This window comes from Podarcis pityusensis, assembly GCF_964106645.2.
Source record: "Podarcis pityusensis genome assembly, chromosome: 16".
In the NCBI taxonomy this organism is placed as follows: domain Eukaryota; kingdom Metazoa; phylum Chordata; class Lepidosauria; order Squamata; family Lacertidae; genus Podarcis; species Podarcis pityusensis.
The window spans coordinates 35337335-35361422 of record NC_138041.1 but is presented as its reverse complement, the minus strand read 5'-3'; the positions used below and the strand labels follow the sequence as shown (position 1 = coordinate 35361422).

Below are 24088 nucleotides of genomic sequence, written 5' to 3'. Positions count from 1 at the left end.
AAACAGGAAACCAGTAACTTCAACATCCGTCTCCCGTCTCCCGTGAGACTTCCAACAGTCTGGAATGTCAACAGAGTCTTGTGACTCCAAGAACTGTGCAGTGGCATAACAGAAACCTAACATTAACTGGGTTGCTTTTCATTCCAGACATGGAACTGATAAGTGAACACACTGGCAATTTCTGCTCCTGTTTCCATCAGAATTCATTGCCATCCCTACTTGAAATGTAGCTCCCTTCTTCCCTGACCATTGTCTGAGCTGGCTATAAATGATGGAAGTTGCAGTCCAGGAACATCTTGGGACTCAACATTGAAGGACACTGATTTGAATGGCACATACACACTTGCAAATGTGAAGTGCCTTGGGAGAGGGTGGAAATAGGAATATGGTACGGAAAATAAGTTACAATTTGAGAATTATTCAACAAATGCTAATACGGAAATGTGCCCTTAATACATTACATAATGTACCATGAAATGAAATGGACCACAAAATGTAAATATAATCTAAACAGCAGGATCGCTCTGTTTTTTTAATGATCTGCTCACTGAAACATTTTTAAAGCATTTAAGAGATGCTTTGCAAAATTGGAGCTTGCAGTACATCAGCAGAGGGATAAATGATTCCTATTTTGCTTAGGGGATCGTTAGGGTGGATTTGATAGCATCAACTCCATCAAGGGCTATATTAATCATAAAACATGCAATGAATTATCTAGTATTAGTACATGACAGTCGAGACTGGATCATCCCGAAGTTGAAGACATTAAAAAATGAAACAAAACTGTAAAGTATTGGTCAGAAACCAGCTTGGCCAGAGAGCTGCTTTGAAAAAAGAGTGAAGATTAGTCAGCCAAAACTCTAACCTCTTCAGCTCGTGCCAGTCTTCCAGTCTTACTGATTCAGTCACCAGTCTGTTGCTTTCCCCTCTGAAGTGGAGGGCCTAAGGCAGTGATGGCCAAACTTGGCCCTCCAGCTATTTTGGGACTACAATTCCCACCATCCCTGACCACTGGTCCTGTTAGCTAGGGATGATGGGAGCTGTAGTCCCAAAATATCTGAAGGGCCGAGTTGGGGGATGCCTGTCCTAGAGCAACGTTTGCCTTTTGTTTTGGATCAGGGGTCAGCAAACTTTTTCAGCAGGGGGCCGGTCCACTGTCCTTCAGACCTTGTGGGGGGCCGGACTATATTTTGGGAAGAAAAGAAATGAATGAATTCCTATGCCCCACAAATAACCCAGAGATGCATTTTAAATAAAAGCACACATTCTACTCATGTAAAAACACGCTGATTCCTGGACGGTCCGCGGGCCGGATTGAGAAGGTGATTGGGCTGGATCCGGTCCCCAGGCCTTAGTTTGCCTACCCATGTTTTGGATGAACACAGTGGTGGCTGTTGAAGATTGTAGGGGGGGTTGGCAGGGAGCTCAACAGTAGGTGGTGCCAGAGCCAACAGCAGCTCAGAGCCAACTAATTCCAGTTTTCTCTCTGTCCTCCTCTCTGCCCAGCTCTTCAAGGGGCAAAACTGGAGGAAGCCAACAAGCAATGCCACCTTCTGGGCAGGATGTGAGTAAGTAGCCTAGCAGGTGGGGGAGTTCAGAGCAGAATGAGGTTGGTGGGACAGGGCCCCATTTTCCCAAACAGACCATCCTCCACTGGCTTAATGGCATAGTTTGGGCCACGGGGCTGCTTCATTTTAATGTTAACTGGTCAGGTTGTTTTTGCTCCTATGGTTCTGAGAGACAAGGGCTCAAATCCCCTCTCAGCCATGAAGTCCGCGGTTGGGTGACCTTGGGCTGGCAACATTAACCCCACCCCTTGCAGATGACCACAGTGCCTGGAGACATTCAGTCAGGTTGTGCATCCATAGCAATGACCAGAGGAGGAATAACCTATGGGAGGATCACAGAGAGAAGAATCGCCATGGTGCATCTGCAGTAGCACAACGGGGGCCTTCATCTGCCCTAGAGGTGAATTTGGGGGAGCAAAACCGGTTGACCAACATGGGGCGCTGAGTTGAGAAGGCACAACAGGGGGCATCACAACAACAACTTAGAATGGAGGGTGAGAGGCTGGGGGGCGCCAAATTTTTGTGTTGCACAGGGTGTCGCTGAAATTTGAAAACTCAAAGCCCACCACGGTCTGCCCCAGCTGCAACAAAACATATCTCGCCCATATTGATCTCTACCGCCACAGGTGCTGTAATTCTCCCCTAAAGGCACACTCTTCCATTGTCTCCCAAGACACAGCGATGCCAACTCTACTCAACTTGATCTAACCTACCTCACAGGGTTGTTGTGTGGGCAGAATGGGAGCTCCTTTGGGGGAGGATGTGGTAGATGCAATCAATCAATCAAATTAGCAAACTCATTCTTCAACTCTGGTTCCTTATGGAGCCAAAATGGCATCATCCTGTGCTTGGGAGAAGACCCCAGATTTGCAGATGTACCAAAAAAAAAGATCCTCAGCACAGGGGCAACCCTAATTGGGTGGGGTGAATCCAAAACAGACCAATGAGAACTAAGCATGCTCAAGAAGCATGGGATACTGTGTGTGAGAGAGATGGAATGGAATATCTTGGGAAAGGGCATAGCTGGCATGCCTTGCGCAACACTGCACCCTTGTCAGCCTGATTTTCAGAAAAGGTTTTCAGCATTCTCCATAACTCCCCCCCCCCCCGCCTTTACAATAACTAATCAGCCACATTTTTTTTTTTTTTGCTTTCTAAAGACACACAGAGAAAGAAACAGAGAGACGGGTTGAGCTTTGAACTCTTCTCCCTCCCACCCCCTTCCAATCTCCTCTTTGGGTCTTGGTTGAAAAGCCTCTCCCCCCCCCCCTTCTCATTTGCGTTTAAAATGGATGTTTCATACCGGTTGATTAGTGTTAGTATGGAATACCAGCCGCTCTGAGCTCAGAGCTCAGCTTGATATCAGCGGATTATTCATCAGCTACCCCAGCAGGGGGGACAGTTTCTCACTTTCCCTGTATAGCCTCAAAAGTGTTCAGGTTTGCTTTTTAAGCTATCCCCCCCCCCCTTCCATGCACTTTCCCTTTTCACAGCGCTCCCCCCACTGCCCCCTCCACGAATCGGAAAGGCTATGAGACTGTGCATAGCATCACACCAGCGCCCTGAAAACGCCAAATTCCCCAATTCAGAGGCCAACCGCCTTGTTTCGAACGGTGCACAGAAACCGGACCACATACTATGATTTGCCCTTTGCCAGCCTGACTAGGCCAGTTCTTTGACGCTGTCAAAGCGACAGATCCTGAAAGAGCTAGAAAATCCATTTGCTTTGTCAATGCTCCCAACACAAAACTTGGCTTAAAATAGTAATAAAAAGCGACACGGAAACCAATACAGAGTTGTGTCCAACTGTTTAAAATAGTATGACACTGCTTTAAATGTATAGTGCAGATGGGGCCTAACTAAGGTCCGTTCATTTCAATGGGTCTACTCTAGAGTAGAACATAGGTGGACACAACCCAGCAAGAAAATAAAGCTAGCCCTTGCCAAACTTAAAGGCCAACAGACTAGATTGCAGAACTAAATGGCCTTTTTAAAAAAATAATAAAAATTGACAAGTCACACCTGCATCTGTATCCACAGATTGACTGTTTTTAAGAGCCCCTCCCTGCAGCCACCATTTATAAATTTGTTCAGCTGCAGCAGGTGCTTAATAAGCTACAGCTGCAGCAATGTGTGCTAAATTCTGCAATAGTAGCTATAATGCTGGCTTCTTAAAAACAAAAAACGAAACCAATGCATAGCCAGGGAAGTTTTTAATGTGTGACATTTTAATGTATTTTTAATCTTTGTTGGAAGCCGCCCAGAGTGGCTGGGGAAACCCAGCCAGATGGGCGGGATACAAATAATATATTATTATTATTATTATTATTATTATTATTATTATTATCCAAATGGAGATGGAGGGCAGCTAGTAACTGGATGGTCTATTCCTGCAAAAGTTTTGAAGCTGTAGTAGCAAATTTTGTTCTGTTCTGACAGGGCGATTGACGCTCAAGCACTTGGGGCAGAATTTGTTCCCCCACCACCTGTGGCTTGACCTGTTCCTCTGGAAACACCAGGGATGGGACATGGGATTGCTCCAAGCATGCTCTCTCTACTATTGCCCTCATAGCTACACAAACAAACACCTCCTGGGGAAGAACGGGAAGTGGGGATGTGGGCAAGGGAAGCAGAGAACAGTCGTGGCTGAAGCAATAAACATGGAAGGCATTGAAAGCAAGGAAGGACGACATGCCTTAGCTCAGGGGTCGGCAAACTAAGGCCTGAGGGCCAGATGCAGCCCCCAGGCTCGGAAATCCACCCTGCGGATGTTGCCGCCCGCTCAGTCAGTCCCATTGCTGTCAACCGTCGCTTATATGGCGGGAAACTCCCTTATCCCAGCGCCGTGTCTCGCTGCTGTCCCTTATTGATGATGTCCCTTAAATTTCCCGGGTTTCAAAGGGAGCAGCTCCTCTCCTTCCCTCCCTGCCGGCCAGGGAGGAGGGAGGCTCCAACTGTGTTGCTTGGCTGCCCGGCCCGCCCCCCTCCGGCCTCCTCTCACCAGCCTTGGCCCCTAGGAGCTCCTCCCCGATGGGACTGAGGAGCCTTGAGAGGAGAGCGAGGGCAACCATAGAGAAAGCAGTTCAGAGAGAGGAGGAGGAGGAGGAGGAGGAGGAGGAGGCAGAGGCGGAGGCGCAGGCAGGTGTTCCAAGGGCTAACCATAGAGGAGGAAAGCAGAGGAAGGACCGCAAGCGCTTCTCCCATAGATTTGTAGTGGTAGATTAGCATAGATATCTGCAGGTTTACTTCGGGCACTATTCCCCCCCCTCTTCCTCCTGCCCCACCTGATGGAACTGAGAGCTACAGGTGGAGCACAAGAGAAAAGATACAGAACTGCAGCAGCATCTTCGTAGCTTGGACTTCGTTTTGCGCGAAAAGTGGTTGCTGCTTATAGTTATTTAATTGCAGTGTTTCATCAGCTGGTGTCTTCAGCAGCAACCTCTGGAAACGAAGGGCTAAAAACCGGCGCTGCTCTCCAAAATTATCAGGTCCCCTTTAACTTCATATTTCAGCTGGTTGACTAAAATCCCTTATTTTGGCTGCTGATCCCTTATTTTTGAGGCTGCTGGTCCCTTATTTTCAAATCTGTAAGTTGACAGCTATGGTCAGTCCTCATACGCTGCGGACACCTTGCCGCGTGGGGACTGACTTCTGTGACGTTGGCATGGCTTCTGGACGGCAGCGATGCTGGCGTGGCTTCAGATTGGCTGCATGAAGCTCCTGCAGCCAATCTGAAGCACAAAAGTCCCTCCTGGAGCGGCTGGAGGGTGAGCTGCGTGCTGCCCGCCCAGCGCTCCGCGTGCGCGGCCTGCCTGCCGTCCTAGCCTCGGACGACGAGCTGCAGTGTGTGGTTCATGCCATCTGGGAGCTCTGCGGAGACAAGCTGATGGAGCAGCTGCTGCTTGTCAACAACGCCGGTGAGCGGGCAGCACCGAGACCCACTCCTGAGCAGGTGCAGAGTGCATTCCTCCACACCAGGTCCGGAGGCAGCTGCAGGACCGGCTTGCAGGTTATTTATATTTTTCAAAATATAGTCCGGCCCCCCACAAGCTCTGTTGGACAGTGGACTGGCCCCCTGATGAAAAAGTTTGCTGACCCCTCGCCTTAGCGCCCTGAAGAAGAGGGAAAGCCACCTCCACTCTACGGAGGAGGTGGGGTTGCGGGCTTCATGGCTCCTCCACGTGCACAGTGGCTAGAGCCCAGCCCCCGCGCGATTTGGGGGATTCCCAGCCGCATCACCTCCTGGCCAGTCAATCGGCTGGCTCAGGGGGCATGGCCTGCCCTATTTAAGGCAGGACGCAGCTGGGGATCTCCTTCTTTCCCCGCCTGCCAGCTGTTCCTGCTTTACCCACCCTCCTGCCCTATAAGCTTTCCGTTCCTTGACCTTGCTATGGACTTCGGTTGGTCGCTGTTGAGGGGCCTGGTAGGAATTTTTCCACCTGGCAAATTGGCACCAGCCATTTGGTTTTCGCTTCCCTCATAGCAAATCGTCACAACTTGCTGGGTATTGGCGGTTAGGCATTGGTATAGTTCTGTAGATGGAAGAGGGGAGGTAGCGCCATCACCTGCCCCGCATATTGAAGGGTAGTCCAGTAAAGGATTCCGGGTGGGGGGGGCGTGGCCCTGTCCGAAGCCTGGGGAGGTGAGGGCCTAAGGCACGCGCCCTATCGGTGACCCTGGGGGAGTTCCTAGTTGATGTGCATCAGCAGGACTCACCCAATGGTGGTTAACGCTTTCCAGACTTCAAGTGGATGGGCTGAAGTGAGATATAGTCGGTTAGGACGAATGCCTAAGCCAACACCGCTCATCACCTGTAACCAATAAAGTTGTGGCCTTATTTAGCCCATTAACCTTAATAATTGTGTCATGTGTCATTATTTCCATGGGGGGAGGGGACCCACCATGCAACATGGAAAGCTGCTTTATCAGGCCACTGGTTCATCTAGCTCAGTATTGTCTGCTCAGACTGGCAGCAGCTCTCATGGGTTTCAGGCAGGAGACATTCCCAGTCCTGCCTGGTGGTGACGGGGATTGAACCTGGATACAGGCTAAACCACCAAGCCACCGCCTTGACATGCACTCGCTAGGACCCGAAATATTCTTTAGCCCCTGTGAAACTTCATGGCTCACCTGGGAAGGCGTTGTGGGGGACTAGTAGGTTGGTGATGCCTCTTAGAACTGCATCCAACCAATGATAAACAATTTTATAAATCATTAAATGTGTCAATTTGAATGGAAGTTGTTAATGTCGCAGTTGTTGCATAAGGGGTTGTTATTTTGACTGGAGTGTAATTGAAATTAATAAGATTTTGGAACGCAAAAGTAAAGTAAATCATCAAACCATCAATTCTAGCACACAGTGTGGTGGGGCACCTAAATTATATAATTTGGTATCTGAATGATTGGTATTAGTAATTGTATTATAATTTGGCATCATTATAATGAGGGGTTTGACTAGATGGCCCTTGGGTACCTTCCAACTCTTTGATTCTATGATCCATGGCAGATGGCCATCCAACCTCTGCTTAAAAACCTCCAGTGAAGGAGAGTCCACAACTTCCTGAGGGAGTCCATTGTCCTTTCCACTGTCAAACAGCTCTTACCACCAGAAAGTTCTTCCTGATGTTCATTCAGAATCTCCTTTCTGGTCCTACCCTGTGGAGCAGGAGAAAACAAGCTTGTTCCATCTTTCGTGGGACAGCTCTTTAGAGATCTGGAAATGGCAATAGCCTTCTTATCCTGCCATAGCCTGTCTAGCAGTGAGTTAAAAGGAAAAAGATTTTTATTTTCTTTGGCTGCAAGATACGCTGGAGCATAGCAGAGCATAAAGGCTCAGATCCTATTGTCTGCCACGCAGAAGGCTTTGCCCCTGGAAATGCCCTGCTGAACCTCAGGTGCCACATCAGACAATCTTGGGATCCAGGAGGAATCAGAAGGTTCTTTAAGGTGCTTTGCCTCATAATACTCTCCCCTCACCAGGGCTGAAGCAAGAATCCACTGGCAGTTCAGTCGGCTTCTGAACACACTTGTAAACCACTTATAAACGCCATCTCCAACTCCTCGAAAGATTCCATCAATGGTGTCTCCGAAAAATTTTACACATCACTTGGGAAGACAGGCGAACTAATATCAGTGTACTGGAAGAAGCAAAGATCACCCGTGTTGAAGCAAGGATTCTTCAACATCAACTTCATTGGACTGGTCATGTTGTGTAGATGCCTGATGACCGTCTTCCAAAGCAACTACTCTATTCTGAACTTAAAAGTGGAAAGTGTCATGCTGGTGGTCAACAAAAGAGGTTTAAAGACTGTCTCAAGGCAAATCTAAAAAAATGTAGTATAAACACTGACAACTGGAAAACACTGGCCCGTGAGCGCTCCAGTTGGAGAGCAGCCTTTACCAAAGGTGTCATGGGCTTTGAAGAAACTCGAACTCAGGACGCAAGGGAGAAACGTGCTAAGAGGAAGGCACGCTTGGCAAATCCACACCGTGATCAACTCCCACCCGGAAACCAATGTCGCCACTGTAGAAGGACGTGTGGATCCAGAATTGGCCTCCACAGTCACTTACGGACTCATTGTTAAAACCGTGTTTATGGAAGACAATCTTACTCGGCTACGAGTGATCGCCAAAGAAGAAGAAGTTCCCTGTCCATAATCTCAAGTGACAGAAGTCATTGGTCAGCCCTGTTTGGAAAGTTCCCGCAATCTCTCCCCTCCGTCCTTCCCCCCCCCCACCCCCCGATGTTCTGCTTTCCCCCTTACTGCCACATTAGTACCCACTCTGAGAAATAAAATAGATGCATCAAATTATAACCAGCGCCCTCCCCCCAACAGAATAGGATAAAAGCACCGGACGGTGCCTATGAAACATTCAAAGAGCAAAAAGGACAAGCAAGCATTTTACTGGGGTGGGTGGGGAGGGGGGTGCAAGCACATTTGGCTCCCAGTTTACAAGCACTCCATAAATAGCTGATGAAGCAGAGGTTGACAAATCAAGCATTGTAACACTTTGATAATTTATGAGGTCATTTGGAAAGAGTCCGTGGCTGCCCCCAGGTGTTTGAGAACCTCTCTCTTTCCCAACTCTCCGTCCCCTTGGGGAAGGAATTTAACAAAGGAATGTCTTTCAAAAAGAGGCACTCTCTGCTGGCCACCACATTTCCCCCTTGAAGTGTTTTCAAACACACAGCAAGCTAAAAACTAAAAACAAAAAACCCCTTAGAAGTTGGGAATTAATTTTATTTATTTTTTGAAAAAGGAATAGCTAGCTAGCTAGCTAGCTAGAGACAGACAGATAAGTAGATACCCTAGATTATTCCCAAAGGGTCTGACAGTCCTGGGAAACTGAATTTGAGGGTCAGATTCACAATGCCTGAATCCCAAACAACGTTTTGCAGTATGAGACCCTGATTTTATATCCCTGCCCCACCCCATGGGAGCCTAAATGTAGGACAAAGGCTTTGGACTCTTGGCACTCTGGAGTTAAAGGCTCAGCCGGGGAACCATCCAGCTGATGGTATATATAAATAGCATGCACACACACTATAAATTTTGGAAACGTATCTGTTCACTATGCATTCGGAGATCTCTGAAGATAAAACCAAATTTTGCATGAAGGTTCCTAAGACCAAGAATTAGGTTTTCATCTATGTTGGGATACAGCTGGGTACTATTTTGAAACAATATGGCAGCCAGAATCTTTCAGCGCTGCATTGATGTTGACCGCTGAGTTCAAGACTGCACAGATTTAGGGGTTTCTTAAAAGACGCCTGCTTCTTGGGAGAAAAGTGATGACAAACCTAGACAGCATCTTAAAAAGCAGAGACATCCCCTTGCCGACAAAGGTCCATATAGTTAAAGCTATGGTTTTCCCAGTAGTGATGTATGGAAGTGAGAGCTGGACCATAAAAGAATGGATGCTTTTGAATTCTGGTGCTGGAGGAGACTCTTGAGAGTCCCATGGACTGCAAGAAGATCAAACCTATCCATTCTGAATGAAATCAGCCCTGAGTGCTCACTGGAAGGACAGATCCTGAAGCTGAGACTCCAATACTTTGGCCACCTCATGAGAAGAGAAGACTCCCTGGAGTGTTCTCAAAGCTACCAGCATGAGTTTGACCAAACTGCAGGAGGCAGTGGAAGACAGGAGTGCCTGGCGTGCTCTGGTCCATGGGGTCACAAAGAGTCGGACACAACTAAACGACTAAACAGCAACAACAACAGAATTTCCCATGTAATGCTGTATACAATGGTACCTCGGGTTAAGTACTTAATTCGTTCCGGAGGTCCGTACTTAACCTGAAACTGTTCTTAACCTGAAGCACCACTTTAGCTAATGGGGCCTCCTGCTGCTGCCATGCCGCGGGAGCACGACTTCTGTTCTCATCCTGAAGCAAAGTTCTTAACCTGAAGCACTATTTCTGGGTTAGCGGAGTCTGTAACCTGAAGCGTATGTAACCTGAAGCGTATGTAACCCTAGGTACCACTATATAAGGCTGCTAGTATGTGTATTTTATATTATTTCCACTAAGGTCGCATCCACACAATGAGTTGCAGTCAACTCTGTTCCATCCAGAGTAGACCCATGGAAATGAATGGTTGGGCATGCCCACTAATCTAAAGAACCAACTCTTGAGTAGAACTAGCATTTGATACAACCCAATGCATTTAAAGCATATGGCTCCACCTTAGGAACCCTGGGAACTGTAGTTTATGTGTGCTGGGAACTGGAGATCTGTGATGGGGTGAGCTCTGAGTGTTAAAGTGGTAAAAACTAAGGGCATGCACCTTTGCAACCATCCAAGATATCCCACAAGGCAGCAGAGGTTTAGAATCAAGCTCTCCTTCTCCTAGATGAGCTACTTCAGCAGGCTGACAAGCTTCATCTGGAGCACGTGCAGCAACCGCCACCAGCCAGTGTGGTGTAGTGGTTAAGAGCGGTAGACTCGTAATCTGGTGAACCAGGTTCGCTTCCCCACTCCTCCACATGCAGCTGCTGGATGACCTTGGGCTAGTCACACTCCTCTGAAGTCTCTCAGCCCCACTCACCTCACAGAGTGTTTGTTGTGGGGGAGGAAGGGAAAGGAGAATGTTAGCCGCTTTGAGACTCCTTCGGGTAGGGATAAAGCGGGATATCAAATCCAAACTCTTCTTCTTGACCATTGGACCCACTGTTGGGTCAATTAACCGGAGCCCTTCTTCGCACGCAGGGGAAATCCCTAACTCAGTGAAACTTTAAGACCCAGCGGCCAATTTCAGTCCAGCAGTATGTTGGCGACCTTGCACATCTGACCTGTGCCACACTGCATCCTTCTAACTCAGAGAGACAGAGAGATCTCAAGAATTAGCTCCCTAAAAATTTGATCCACCTTAGATGGGTTTTCAAAGGGTACCTTAAGGCTGATGGAGCTCATTCTAGAGAACCATCACATTACTAGGTTGCTCATCATCATGCACATCACCAGCAGAGGTCCCCCCCCCCCAAAGCAAACGTGTCAAAAGCAGTTTTTGCAACTCAAGAAAACATACTTGGGCAATTACTCCTTCCTCTACCATGTTGCCAGATTTGCTGTACGCCAGGGCTTTAAAGCAGAGATCTGAGGTTCATATCAACGCTTTAATCCTCTCAGCAGCTTTGGGTATTTCCTGATGTTTACGAGGAGTGCTCTGGCCCTGAGGCTGGGCGCTCATTGCCATCAACAACAGCAACAACAACAGAAAATGAACTTAGCTGAGGTGAAGGAATTGGGTGTGCTTGTTTTTTAAGCCTTAACCACAGCTGTGCAGTGGAATTTGCTTAGGCCCAGCTTAAACAAGAATGGGCCAGAGATGGGAAGAAATGGCTGGTAACATTTCGGAGTTTCCTCATTTCCCCTCTGGAATTAGATTGCCTGGTCCCTAAGATTGTGTGGAGATGCTCCCTCGTTTGTCCCATTCTCTCAGGGGTGCCAATTTGAATTAAATATTGGGGGGGCAGGTAAGCCCCACCACCCCACATAATCAAAAACAAGGCATGATGAAAAACCGGCTGGTATCGTTTTTGTTAAATATGCAGGGATATAAGATATGCAAAATGAACCATGGAAAGAGAGGAAGGGAAGTCATTGATATCTTAAGTATGCAAAATGTTTATCCAAAATTGTAAAACAGAAAATTTAATAAGAATCATATTAAAAAAAGAAGACACCATTTTAATAGCAATGCCCATCAACTTTGGGGGCACCCCAGTTGGACGAGCTGAGCCTCAGGGTCCCTTCCAAGTCTACAATGATATGATTCTATGATTTTATGATTCAGGTCCAGCTTATCAGAAAGACTGCCTTCTCCTGTATAGACCTGAAAGATTACTTAGATCATCTGGCAAAATTCTACTCATGGCACAAAACCCTACAGGATGCCATTAGGCGCTGACCCAAATATTAGAGTTTTCTGCTACTGCAGAAACAGCAACCTCTGTTTGTTTGTTTAGATGTATTTTTTGTGCACATTCCCTCATCTGGGTTCTGAGATCTTCTAGAGAGTACCTTCTGTCGGTCACCCTCACAGGCACGCTTGGTGGGGATGCAGGAGAGGGCCTTCTCGGTGGCTGCTCCCAGACTTTGGGACTCCCTCCCTGGTGAAGCTAGAGTTAAGACTGCCTCCCTCCTTGTGGTCCTTCTGCAGATGAAGACCTTGTTCCAACAGGCTTTGGCAAACTGACAGCTTTTAATGAAAGGGCTGGTGCTGTGCTGTTTTATTGTAATTAATCTGCAGGTTCTTATATATGTTCTAATTCTATTAATGTTTAAAGCTTTTTAATGATTGGTGCCCCCCCCCCCATGTTTTCAGCTGTAAGCCTCCTGGAGTCCCTCTCAGGGAAAGAGGTGGGGTATAAACAAATATATAATAAAGATAAATGATAATTGTCCAGGCTTTCCCTGACCCATAAGACTGAACCTTGTTTTATATGTATGAATACCACCCCAAGTCTTTGTTTTAATTGCTTTTGCACGTTTTTATACTGTTGTTTTCCAGGTTTTAGGTGGTATTTATTTTTTAATGAATATTGCTTTTATGTTGTACACTGCTTAGAAATTTATTTCATTTTGGAAATATGAAGTGGCTGGAAATGCTGTTAAATGAAATAACCAAATAAATCAATGTCTAGAGGGCCAGAGCTTCCACATCCCTGGCTTAGGGGCAGAGACACAGGAAGGTAAGGTGGTACCCGGTGCGGAAAATTTAGTGTCACCCCCCACACACATTTATTTATTTTTTCTGGTCTGCAAAAATGGTTTTATGTTCTTACAAAGGAATAATAATAATAAGTAGTAATAATAATAATAATAATAAACTTTTATTTAAATCCTGCCCTCCCCGGCCGAAGTCAGACTCAGGGCGGCCAACATCAGATACATAACATTGGTATAAAATCAAACAATAATTAATTTACCTCCTAAAAACATGTCAAAATCAAATTAAATCTAATTAGATGGCTTTCCACAGGGTTAGGGTTGGGGACAGTAAGTGCTCCACAGAATTGAAATTTCAGCCTTCACAACATAGGAAAACGGCAAAGTAAACAGCTATTTTCGTGGAGGAGGGTCAAGATGTTAACTGATATGTATGAAATTTCATCTATAGCTATATAATCCCTAGTGTAGTAAAATAAGACCTTTGGAGCAGGCATTTTTTAAAAAAAGTTTTTTATGAACGGCCCTAGTAGGGCAGTAATTGTTCCTTGATAATTTGTCACCCCCCTCCATCCTACACCCCTGATTAGGGGTTCCTTGAGAGACAGGTTGACGTGCAAAGGACTCCCCAAGAAGCCAGAAAGCCTGAAAAAACACAGTTGCACTGGGTCTCACTGTGGTATTAAACAACATAAGCTAACAGCTGTCTGATGGTGCAATTCCTGGCTCCCGAGTCCCGAGGCATCATTTTCCTGTTTATACTTGCACATCAAATGGACTTTTTGAAAGTTTCCCCGATTTCTTTTTTGTTCTGTTTTCTTTGTTCTGCTTCCATATGGTCTTCCCTCCTCTCTATCCCCTCTGCTTTGGAGATGACATGTATGGGAAATGGCTTATTGTAAGCAACAGGAGGCAGCGCAGACCAGTCCCCCCCCTCCCACTTTCCCCATGCACACATACACACAGCCAGCTGCATCATGGGGGCAAAACAAACATCAAAGCAAAGCATCAGCCAATTCTTTTTCATACAGGATACAGGTGATGTGTTTATTGATATAGTTGGAGTCTTGCCACATACCCAGAGCTGTGTGTATAATTGTTCCATAGTTCACTGCACGAACCTCAGGCAAGTGCCTTTTGGTGTGTAATTCAGCATTCAAATCATCTCAGCTTTCAATTTCTTGTTGGTTTTTAAACCCAAGTTTCTAGTCCGTAAGATTGAGCACAGGCAAGCATGAATGTGCCACTTCTGAAGTTAAGCTGGGGAGAGAGCTGAGCATAGTTTCAGTGTGCAGCGCAACATTTTTCTCTCTCCTTCCTAATAACTGAAAGAAGCAAGCAGAAATGGATGGATTGAGATGATTTGGATACCATCCTCATTCGATAATCTGTTAAAAGTACAGTACCTGGTTTGAACACTATCACATGAACAAGCAGCAAAAGCCACCAGCTTTCTCAGTTCTTCCAATTAAGACACATCATGCAGCAATTGCAAGCAAAACGCTTAAAAAAAACTCCATTTGAAAACATTCTGGAACAGAATGACAAAAGAAAATTAATAACAACAATAAACCAATGTACACAAAAGATATCCCACCAAACACAAACTGGATGAAATCCTTGGCAAACTATCATAGTAGTAAAATCGACATGTAAGAAGACTGTGATACAAAAGCCATCAAGAAAATAAATTTATAGAGAAATGGGCAAATCACAGGGCTGTTTACAACACAACCAGATAAGATGAAAATAATCCATATAAGAACACAATCCTTAAGAGGGAGAAAAAACAACACATCATCATTTAGGGAAATAAGAAAACAATGCACATTGGAGAACGGAAAAATTTGCATGTCTTAAATAAAGCTCTGTAGAGTCACAGCTTATACATGAGAGAATGCTTCTCCTCTCAAGCATTCCATAAAGTGCACATGCACGACCAAGTAATCATTCTGGCAGCCCTTGAAGGCAGGCTATCATTACCCCCATATTGCAGATGGGCGACTGAGGCTGAGACAAAGGCCACCTAATTGAGACTGTGGCAGAGATCATAGCAGTAACTGCCCGGATTGCAGTTATGGCCATAAAAGGTAAAGGTAAAGGTACCCCTGCCCGTGCAGGCCAGTTGTGTCCGACTCTAGGGTTGTGCGCTCATCTCACTTAAGAGGCCGGGAGCCAGCGCTGTCCAGAGACACTTCCGGGTCACGTGGCCAGCGTGACGAAGCTGCTCTGGCGAGCCAGCACCAGCGCAGCACACGGAAACGCTGTTTACCTTCCCGCTATAAAGCGGTACCTATTTATCTACTTGCACTTTAGGGGTGCTTTCGAACTGCTAGGTGGGCAGGAGCTGGGACCGAACGACGGAAGCTCACCCCGCTGCGGGGATTCGAAGCGCCGACCATATGATCAGCAAGTCCTAGGCACTGAGGTTTTACCCACAGCGCCACCCGCATCCCTGTATAACCTCACACATAACCTCACACAAAAAGAAAATTGGGTTTTAATGGTCAAACAGCAGCACCCAAATGCCAATGAGTTTTCTTCTTTTTTGTGGTAATGGGGAGAGAGATCTTCCCAGGGGCTGGGGATTCAAGCCAGTCTCCCCAGGATCCCTTTGACAAGATCTTTCTAAAAGCCATGAAGCAGTTGCCTTAGAGCTCTGGACGACCTGTTGGTTGAAGCTTTCCCCCCAATTTGCCTGCACAAAGCCTATGGGGAGGCTTTGTGATTTGTCTGAGGACCAGGTATATGACGATGGACATCCTGATTTGCTGGCTGGGTGTTTACATGCCTTCACGTTAAAACATTGGTTCATCTCACCCTCTTAACCTCCCCAAACACTTCCCCAACTCCAACCCCCCCCCCCCCACAGTGCTTTAAAAACAAAGGACCTATTATGAAGTTTATAACATAAAGTGCTTTTGATAAAGTGGTTTTTTAAATGAGATTCTATCCCGGGGTGGTCAACCACAGGCCTGGGGGCTGAATGTGGATATCCAAACCTCTGTTTGACCCTCAGGAAACTTACCAGAACAAACACCCTACTTACCCTTCTTTGCACCCTCTCCATGGGTGTAACCAATGGAGCTGTCCCTCCCAGATCAAGTAAAACAATAGAAATACTTAACTGACCAATCACATCGGTTCTGCTCCCCCCCCACAAACCAAGTCCTCTCACCCCCACCCCAACAAAAATCCTGGCTATGCTCATAAGGTAAATGTAAAGGGACCCCTGACCATTAGGTCCAGTCATGGCTGACTCTGGGGTTGCGGCGCTCATCTCGCTTTATGGGCCGAGGGAGCCGGCGTACAGCTTCCGGGTCATGTGGCCAGCATGACGAAGCCGCTTCTGGCAAACCAGAGCAGCGCACGGAAACGGCGTTTACCTTCCCGCCAGAGCGGTACCTATTTATCTACTTGCACTTTGACGTGCTTTCGAACTGCTAAGTTGGCAGGAGCAGGGACCGAGCAACGGGAGCTCACCCCGTCACGGGGATTCAAACTGCCGACCTTCTGATCGGCAAGTCCTAGGCTCTGTGGTTTAACCCACAGTGCCACCCACGTCCCTTCCATAGCCTACAGTAGAGAGGTCAAATTTCCATAGGTTACTCCACTGGCGTGCACTCCCTTCGTAGACTTCTCAGAATGGGATGGGGGCCCCTTGGTTGAAAAAGTTAACCAACACCTGTTCTATCCAGACTCTCATCAAATCAGTAGGGCTGCCATACGTCTAGATTTTCCTGGACATCTCCGGGATTGATGCCTGGGGGAAATTTCTGAAAGGATTTATCCTGGATGTTGGGCAAGTCAATAAAAAAAGAAAAAGCTCAAGAATTTTCATAGAATCATAGAGTTGGAAGAGACCACAAGGGCCATCGAGTCCAACCCCCTGCCAAGCAGGAAACACCATCAGAGCACTCCTGACATATGGTTGTCAAGCCTCTGCTTAAAGACCTCCAAAGAAGGAGACTCCACCACACTCCTTGGCAGCAAATTCCACTGTCCATTTTGGGGTCCTCCTAAAAAAACCCCTCAAACTAGTGTGTCCTGGTTTTTACTTTTTGAAATATGGCAACCCTAAAATTGGTCAATTACTTCCTTGAGTGTTGATATTACTCATTTTCTTTTCATTTGCTCCTTTCTATGGCATAGTTGTATTATGTTTTCATGGGTTATATGCAGAATACCGTATGTATGTGAATTATTTACTGCAGCTGCCTCGTAATACCCGTCCCACATGTGAAAGAACTCAATCGTTTAGTGTGGCAGTGCCTGAACTTTGGGATTCCCTGCCGATTGAGATCAAGCAGACACCTTCACTGTGCTCTTTTTGGTGTCTGCGAGAAACATTTCTGTTTAGGCCAGTGATGGCCAAACTCGGCCCTCCAGATGTTTTGGGACTACAACTCACACCATCCCTATCTAACTGGACCAGTGGTCAGGGATGATGGGAGTTGTAGTCCCAAAACAGCTGGAGGGCCAAGTTTGGCCATCACTGGTTTAGGCAAACCTAATAAGATGCTTAGAAAGTCGCGGTAATCTTAATCTACCTTAGTTTTTTAATTTATCTGATTTCTTGATTCACTGCTCCATCTGGTGGGAGAGACATATATTGCTTCCTAGCCACGTGCCAAACTTAAAAACAGAAGCCAACCTGCTAGCAATTGCCAACCAGCACAGGCAATTAAGCAGGTGCATCTTTCCAAGAACTATGGGTTGCTAGATGGTTTTCTTTCTCTCTCTCTTTCATTAAAAAAACCTGTTTCCCGTCAAGCTGGCCGTGATTAAGAATCAGATGCTGGTGTTTGTTTCTTTATTAATAGTGTTTTAAAGACTAATTGATTTATTGATGCTTTATGATTTTATATGATTTCTGCTTTATTTGTGATGTTGCATTATGTTTTATTATTGTTTATAAGCCGCTTTGGGATTCATATGAATGAAAAGCAGCACTGAAATACAATAAATCAAATCAAATATTTCCTTCTCCCTCCCCACCCCACTTTCCTTTTGTGCTGTGTCTTTTTGATTGCAGTCCTGACAGTGATTGATTGATTGATTAATTATTTGGGGTCGATGAAAAATAGAACATTTTGTTTTATTAACAAATAGGAAAACTGCCCAATTAAAAAGACTGAGCGCAGCTACCGCTTCTAAATCCAGCGAACCTGAGGTTCTCTCTCCAGCGCGTCCAAAACTCCGGGTCGCTTCGGTAACTTTCGGGGCTCCTCGGTAGCTTTCGGTTCTTTCGCAGAGCGGGGTAAATACCGTACGCTTCCCATTGAGCCGCCGCCGGCTGCAACCGACCGGCTTCGGAAACGTTCGGCATCACATGCCTGTCAGAAGGAGCGGGAGGGACGGCGAGGTCACGAGGACCAATCAGAGCTCGGCGCGCTTCTCCCTCGCTTTCGAAGCTGTGCGAGGGAGGGTGATTCGTCAACGGAGTTCATCCGCGGAGAACACGCGCGTGGGGAAAAAATATCCCTAAACATAACGTCGTTATTGTTTTCTACCTTTCTTTTTTTGCGACGAGGAATACGACCAAAAAAAAAAAAAAAAAGGCTGGGGGGGGTCCGTGTGAGAAAAAGGGCCAACGGTACCGGGGATTCAAAGGGCGAGGTTCGTCACGTGTCGCGGAGGGATTTTATGTTCTTTATGACGGCCATGCCAATTCCATTTCACAAGGTGGAAAGAGCCGTTAGGGCGTAGCCCCTGTTTTTTGTGTGAGTTGTGGGCGGGGTCAGCGGACACGTGCTCCTCCCGGGGTCTATAAAAGGCCGTTTAACCGTCGCACCAACGCCTCTTCGGAGCGGTTGGAAGGCCCGTTCTAACGTCTCCCGGGGTTCGGTCGTCGCTGGTGGGCGGGACAAAAGGGGCCGTGGGCGCTGGGGTGAAAAGGGGGTTCGACCTTCCTCAAATTATCAAGGCAAGTTCTCAGGTCTGTAGTGCCTCTGCACATGTGCAGAGTGCCTTCGCAAATCAAGTGTTTGCTTCGAGTTTTTGTTATGTTTTATTTGGGGGGTGGGGTGGGGTGGGGGAGCCGACGGCTCTCTTAATAGCTCCTGCACTCTTTGGGATGTTCTAAATTAAATTTTAAGCAATAATTACATTCAGGATTTTAAAATCGTCGTTGCTGTTAGCATCAAACCCTTAAGTTATCAAGGCAGATGGTGGCAGGGTGTTGCCTCAGGCCTGCGGTGCCTCTGGGCATGTACAAAGAAGGTATTTGCTTTGGGTTTTGTGTGTGAGGGTGGGGTGGGGTGGGTTGATGGCTTTCTTAGCTCCCACATTATTTGGGATTTTTTGTTCGTTTGTTTAAAACAGGTTGTGGAATGGTGGTGTCTTAGGCCTGCAGTGCCTCTGTGCACGTGCAGAGTGTCTCCACTTCGTTAATGTTTCATTAGGTTAATGAAAAAAAGGTATTGGGTGTGGGGTGAGGTTGCCCCCCCTTTTTAGTTCCTGCATTATTTGTTGCTTTTAAAAACCTGTGTGTAAATATATATATATGGATGGTTCCCTTGTAAATTGCCTTGGAAAACTTTAATATATAAAACTAAGGTATAAATAATTTTTTTAAGAAAGAAAGCTCTGTTAGAGCCAGATGCATATTAGATTATTGGACCTAAATTAGTTATTCCTACAGTGAGGGGGGAAAGTATTTGATCCCCTGCTAAATTTGCCCGTTTGCCCTTTGACGAAGAAATGACCAGTCCATAATTTTAATGGTAGGTTTATTGTAGCTGTGAGAAACAGAGTAACGGGAAAAACCCCAGAAACTTAGAAGATAAAAGTCATATTGATGTGCATTATAATGAATGCAATAAGTATTTGATCCCTTTGCAAAAGATGACTTACTGTAGTACTTGGTGGCAAAACCCTTGTTGGCAAATACAGAGGTCAGACATTTCTTGTAGGTGGCCACCAGATTTGCACACATCTCAGGAGGTATTTTGTCCCACTCCTCTTTTCAGATCCTCTCCAAGTAAGTAAGATTTTGAGGCTGATGTGTAGCTACTCGAACCTTTAGCTCCCTCCACAGATTTTTGATGGGATTAAGGTCTGGAGACTGGAGACTGGCTAGGCCACTCCAGGACCTTAATGTGCTTCTTGAGCCACTCCTTTGTTGCCTTGGCCATGTGTTTTGGGTTATTGTTATGCTGGAATACCCATCCTCGACCCATTTTCAATGCCCTGGCTGAGGGAAAGAGGTGCTTACCCAAGATTTGACAATACATGGTCCCATCCATCGTCCTTTCGATGCGGTGAACGTGTCCTGTCCCCTTAGCAGAAAAATAGCCCCAAAGCATATGTTCCCCTCCATGTTTGACAGTGGGGATGGTTCTTGGGGTCGTAGGCAGCTTTCCTCCATCTCCAAACACGAGTTGAGTTGATGACAAAGAGCTCAATTTTGGTCTCATCTGACCACAACACTGTCACCCAGTTCTCCTCTGGGTCATTCAGATGTGCATTGGCAAACTGCAGACGGCCCTGTACACGTGCTATCTTGAGCAAGGGGACCTGGCGGGCTCTGAAAGATCTCAGTCCTTCACGACGTAGTGAGTTACCAACTGTTTTTATGGTGACTATGGTCCCAGCTGCCCTGAGATCATTGACAAATTCCCCCCGTGTGGTTCTGGGCTGCTTCATAACCGTTTTGATTATTGCAACTCCATGAGATGAGATCTTGCGTGGAGCCCCAGACGGAGGGAGGTTGACTGTTATTTTGTGTTTCTTCCATTTACGAATTATTGCACCAACTTGTCACCTCACCAAGCTGCTTGGCTATTTCGGAATCTGCTTCCGTTGACAGGTGTCTTTTGTACAGGTACTGTAACGAGCTGGGATTACAGGTAAGACCCTTACAGCAGGTGCTTCTAATCTCAGCTTGTTACATACAGTGAAGATACCAGGTAGCCTGACATCTGGCGGGTTGATAGGGGATCAAATACTTATTTCACTCATTATGATGCATATCAATCTCTGACTTTTGTCTTCTGGGTTTCTGGGGGTTTTGCTGTTATTCTGTCACAGCTACAATAAACCAACTAATAAAATTATGGACTGGTCATTTCTTCGTCAGAGGGCAAACGGGCAAATTTAGCAGGGGATCAAATACTTTCCCCCCCCCACTGTAGCTTCTCATTGATCTCAGTTTGGCATACTATTACAATTAGTCATGATTATCAGTTTCTGTAGGTCTACTGTTGAGTATGATTAAAATTGGATACATGTCCATGTATCTACTCTTGAGTTTACGTTACAAATGCAAGCAAACTTTTATTCCATAATACTGTAGGGTTTTTTAAATGAAAACATTACACAGTAATAGCAGCAGTGTGTATTTTGTGTGTTTGGGTCATTTACATGTGTACTCAAAAGAAGGTTGATGGGACTTATTCTCAGGTAAACTGCAATCACGGAAGTACATCCAGTGTTAGTCATGTTTATTGATTTCATTGCATCTGCTCTGGATTTAATTAACTTTGACCCATTAATTTTGGTGGGTTTAGTCTTAAGTTGATGTTAGTTGGGCATAGCCCATGCATGTGTGTTTGATATTGAAGATGCTGTGTGTCCCATTAATTTAATACACATTTTTTATTTAGTTTATATCCTGCCATTCAAAGTCTAGGGTGGGATATAATTTAATGTATTATTTGGATTTTATAATATATCTGGCCAACTCTTTTCTAGGATCATTCCAAAGTGACAAAACAAAAAGATTGCATTGAATTTATACTGCACACCTGACTTGAGAGTTTCTGAGTTCACAGTAGTTTCATCAGTAACCATCTCTCCTCTCAAAAGTAAGAGTATTGAAATCAGTACACTTAAGTTAGGCATGGTTAACATAGGTCCTTTGATTTCAACAGATTACTTGTTACAGGGCTTACCTTTTGCTCCATGTGTGACTTCTCTTGCTCATTACTTTCCCCATGAAAACCTGCTCTTTAGAGCTGAAGTGCAACAAATGGCAATTAAGGTTTTCCATGGATTCTCATTTGTTGTAAACCATGCATGGGAAACATAGAGGAGATGGAAGTGTGTATATACCTTTACTGTAGTTGACTACACAACAAAGAAACTACTTGCCTCTGTTGCTTTATCCCTAAAAATAGAACTTTATGATATTAAATATAACAAGAATATAATACATATTCTGCCACTGCATTGACTTGTGTCTGTGTCTGATATTGCATTTAAACTGGTGAGTGAATAGCACAGCAGTTGAAGAGGGGTTGGGAAATGTATGTAAAAATAAGAATACAGAAAGGAGAGGGGGTGAGTGGAGAACGTGGAGTGAGGAGAAAGGTAGGAAAGGAGGAAGAAATAGGTCAGAAATCCAGAAAAAGGTAGTAACAGGTCTGGAGTAAACTTTTTAATGTTAATTTTAATTGAAAGTTTAATTTATATTCTCCCTTTTCTCAAAAGGAGCTCAAGGTGGTGTACGTGCTGCTTTTCTCCATTTTATCCTTGCAACAATCCTGTGAGGTAGGTTTTGGGGAGTGGAGGTGTGGTGAGCTGGCAGCTGTGGGAAGCACCTCCTTTGTGTGGCATAGGGTGAGCTGTTGGGGTAAGATCTCCCTTGTGGAGTTTTGGGGGGCAGTAGGTTTCCCCATGTGCTGTTTAACTTGTGTAAAATGAAGGTTACAATCTTCATACCAAAGTAGTGATAACCCCAAGCCTTTTTCGTCAGAGGTATAAGTGCACTCATTTCTACGTGAAAGGGAGTTTCCTTGAGTTAAATATGGCTTAATTCTAAATAATGGGAGCCTTAAAATACAATTTCATAAGCCCCATGGGACACTGTGTCTTAGAGCTAAGCATATCTGTATCTAGTGGTTGCTATAAATTCCAGTGAATTTTACTTTGAAGCCTCACAGCCTGCTAAATTAGCTTCCAAAAGTTTCTAGTTTAGATAAGAAATTGCTAGCCTACTGGGGGCTCGGCAGAAGAAGGATGTTAGAATTATGTCTCTCTGGCAGCCTGCTTGGTTTCATTGCGGAGGAAAATGACAATTTTAAACAGCAGCAGCAGTTTGAGTAAAGCACGGATTGATAGGTCGGCAAGTGGCAATTTTCAGCAGTGGCAGAGGTTTGAGTAAAACGAGAAGGGGGGAATGGGAGCTTACGCAGGAATTGTGTAAGCTTTTTGGTGTTAGCTTCTAGGACTGGATGATATATTGTCCAAAAGTAGTTTGAAGTCCCTTTAGTGATACTGGTTTCATAATTTGACCTGGCAATATATTGTGAATCATAGTGTGTGTGCACGCGCTCTGCAAAAATCACAATGTGGGAAAAACCGTGAAACCATCCAATGCTTCTACATAGCTCCATCCTTATTTCAGACAGTGTGACATATTAGTATATCATGATGTTAAGCTGGTGATATATCACGATGTTGAAAACCAGATATCGCCCAGCCGTATTAGCTTCCTAGTTGTACCCATTGCTATTTTGCTTTGTTAAATCATGTTTCTTTTAAAAAAGCAACCTTTACTCAAAATTCTGCCATTGTTTAAAACAGCCATTTTCCTTTGTGTGCTTCCCTTCTTGTTTTACTCAAAACTTCTCCTATTCCTCAGATGCCTTGTGTGAGAAAGGAAGGACATGAACCTTTACATAATGTGTTTCACTCCTGGTACCATGTGCTATCATTAGCATGAAATTCCCGATTTAGTGTAGTAATTTAGATGATATTTTTATTAACAAGCAAACACCCTTGTTTCTGCAACGTCCGTCAACTGAACATAACCTTCACTAACTGAATGAGCTAACTGACAAGCTTGCTCTTAGGAGTCTATTCATCTTAAAAGCATGCATAAATAAAAAATATATAATCATGGTTTGTGTGTGCAAAGTGGGCTGCGGAATAGCAGAGGAGGGGTAATGAGAATGGTGTGCAGGGGAGAGTTGAAAAAAGAAAGGCAATAGAAAAAGTGAAGGTGGAAATGGAGTGTACAGGGGGTTGCGAAAAGGAAGTAGGCAGCATGGGGATGGGATTGAAGATGAAAGATCTGAAGAATAGAGGGTGAAAAGCAAGCTTAGAAGTTGCTTGGTGGGAAGGGAGAGTCCAATGGAGTTAATGTAGAGGGAATAGCAGTAGAGTTGGTGAGCAGGGGCAAAACCCCTAGTTAATAATGTTCAATAAAATGCATCATGATTCTGGCCAGAATCATGCAGTGTGACGCTTTCCTAAAGCAAAGTTAATAAAAGAATTTGCTACAATGTTTTAAAGATTTGGGTGCATAAACCAAAGCTGATTCACACAAACATGATAGAATAAACTTAATCTTAGAGGAGTCCACTCAAAATGCAAATTGCTGCCTACATGTGCTGCTTGTTCA

General features: G+C 45.4%; 1 protein-coding gene and 1 pseudogene across 5 annotated transcripts in view; one reads left to right on the top strand and one right to left on the bottom strand.

Moving 5' to 3' along the window:
* The window catches only part of LOC308464781 (PITH domain-containing protein 1 pseudogene), a 43523-nt pseudogene extending 32398 nt beyond the window's left edge, over positions 1 to 11125 (bottom strand). The window contains exon 1 of the transcript in view: positions 11099 to 11125. The product of the transcript in view is annotated as a PITH domain-containing protein 1 pseudogene (transcript). The remainder of the gene's footprint in view (positions 1 to 11098) is intronic.
* Positions 11126 to 18542: 7417 nt separating this feature from the next.
* Positions 18543 to 24088, top strand: part of PIWIL1 (piwi like RNA-mediated gene silencing 1) — a 29143-nt gene continuing 23597 nt past the window's right edge. The window contains exons 1-3 of one of the 4 annotated variants that reach the window (XM_080985117.1): positions 18543 to 18667; positions 21436 to 21548; positions 22174 to 22233. The gene's annotated coding sequence lies outside the window, so the exon portion shown is untranslated. Of the gene's footprint in view, positions 18680 to 21435; positions 21549 to 22173; positions 22303 to 24088 lie in introns of all 4 variants that reach the window. The other 3 variants (XM_080985116.1, XM_080985119.1, XM_080985118.1) reach the window with 3 other exon arrangements.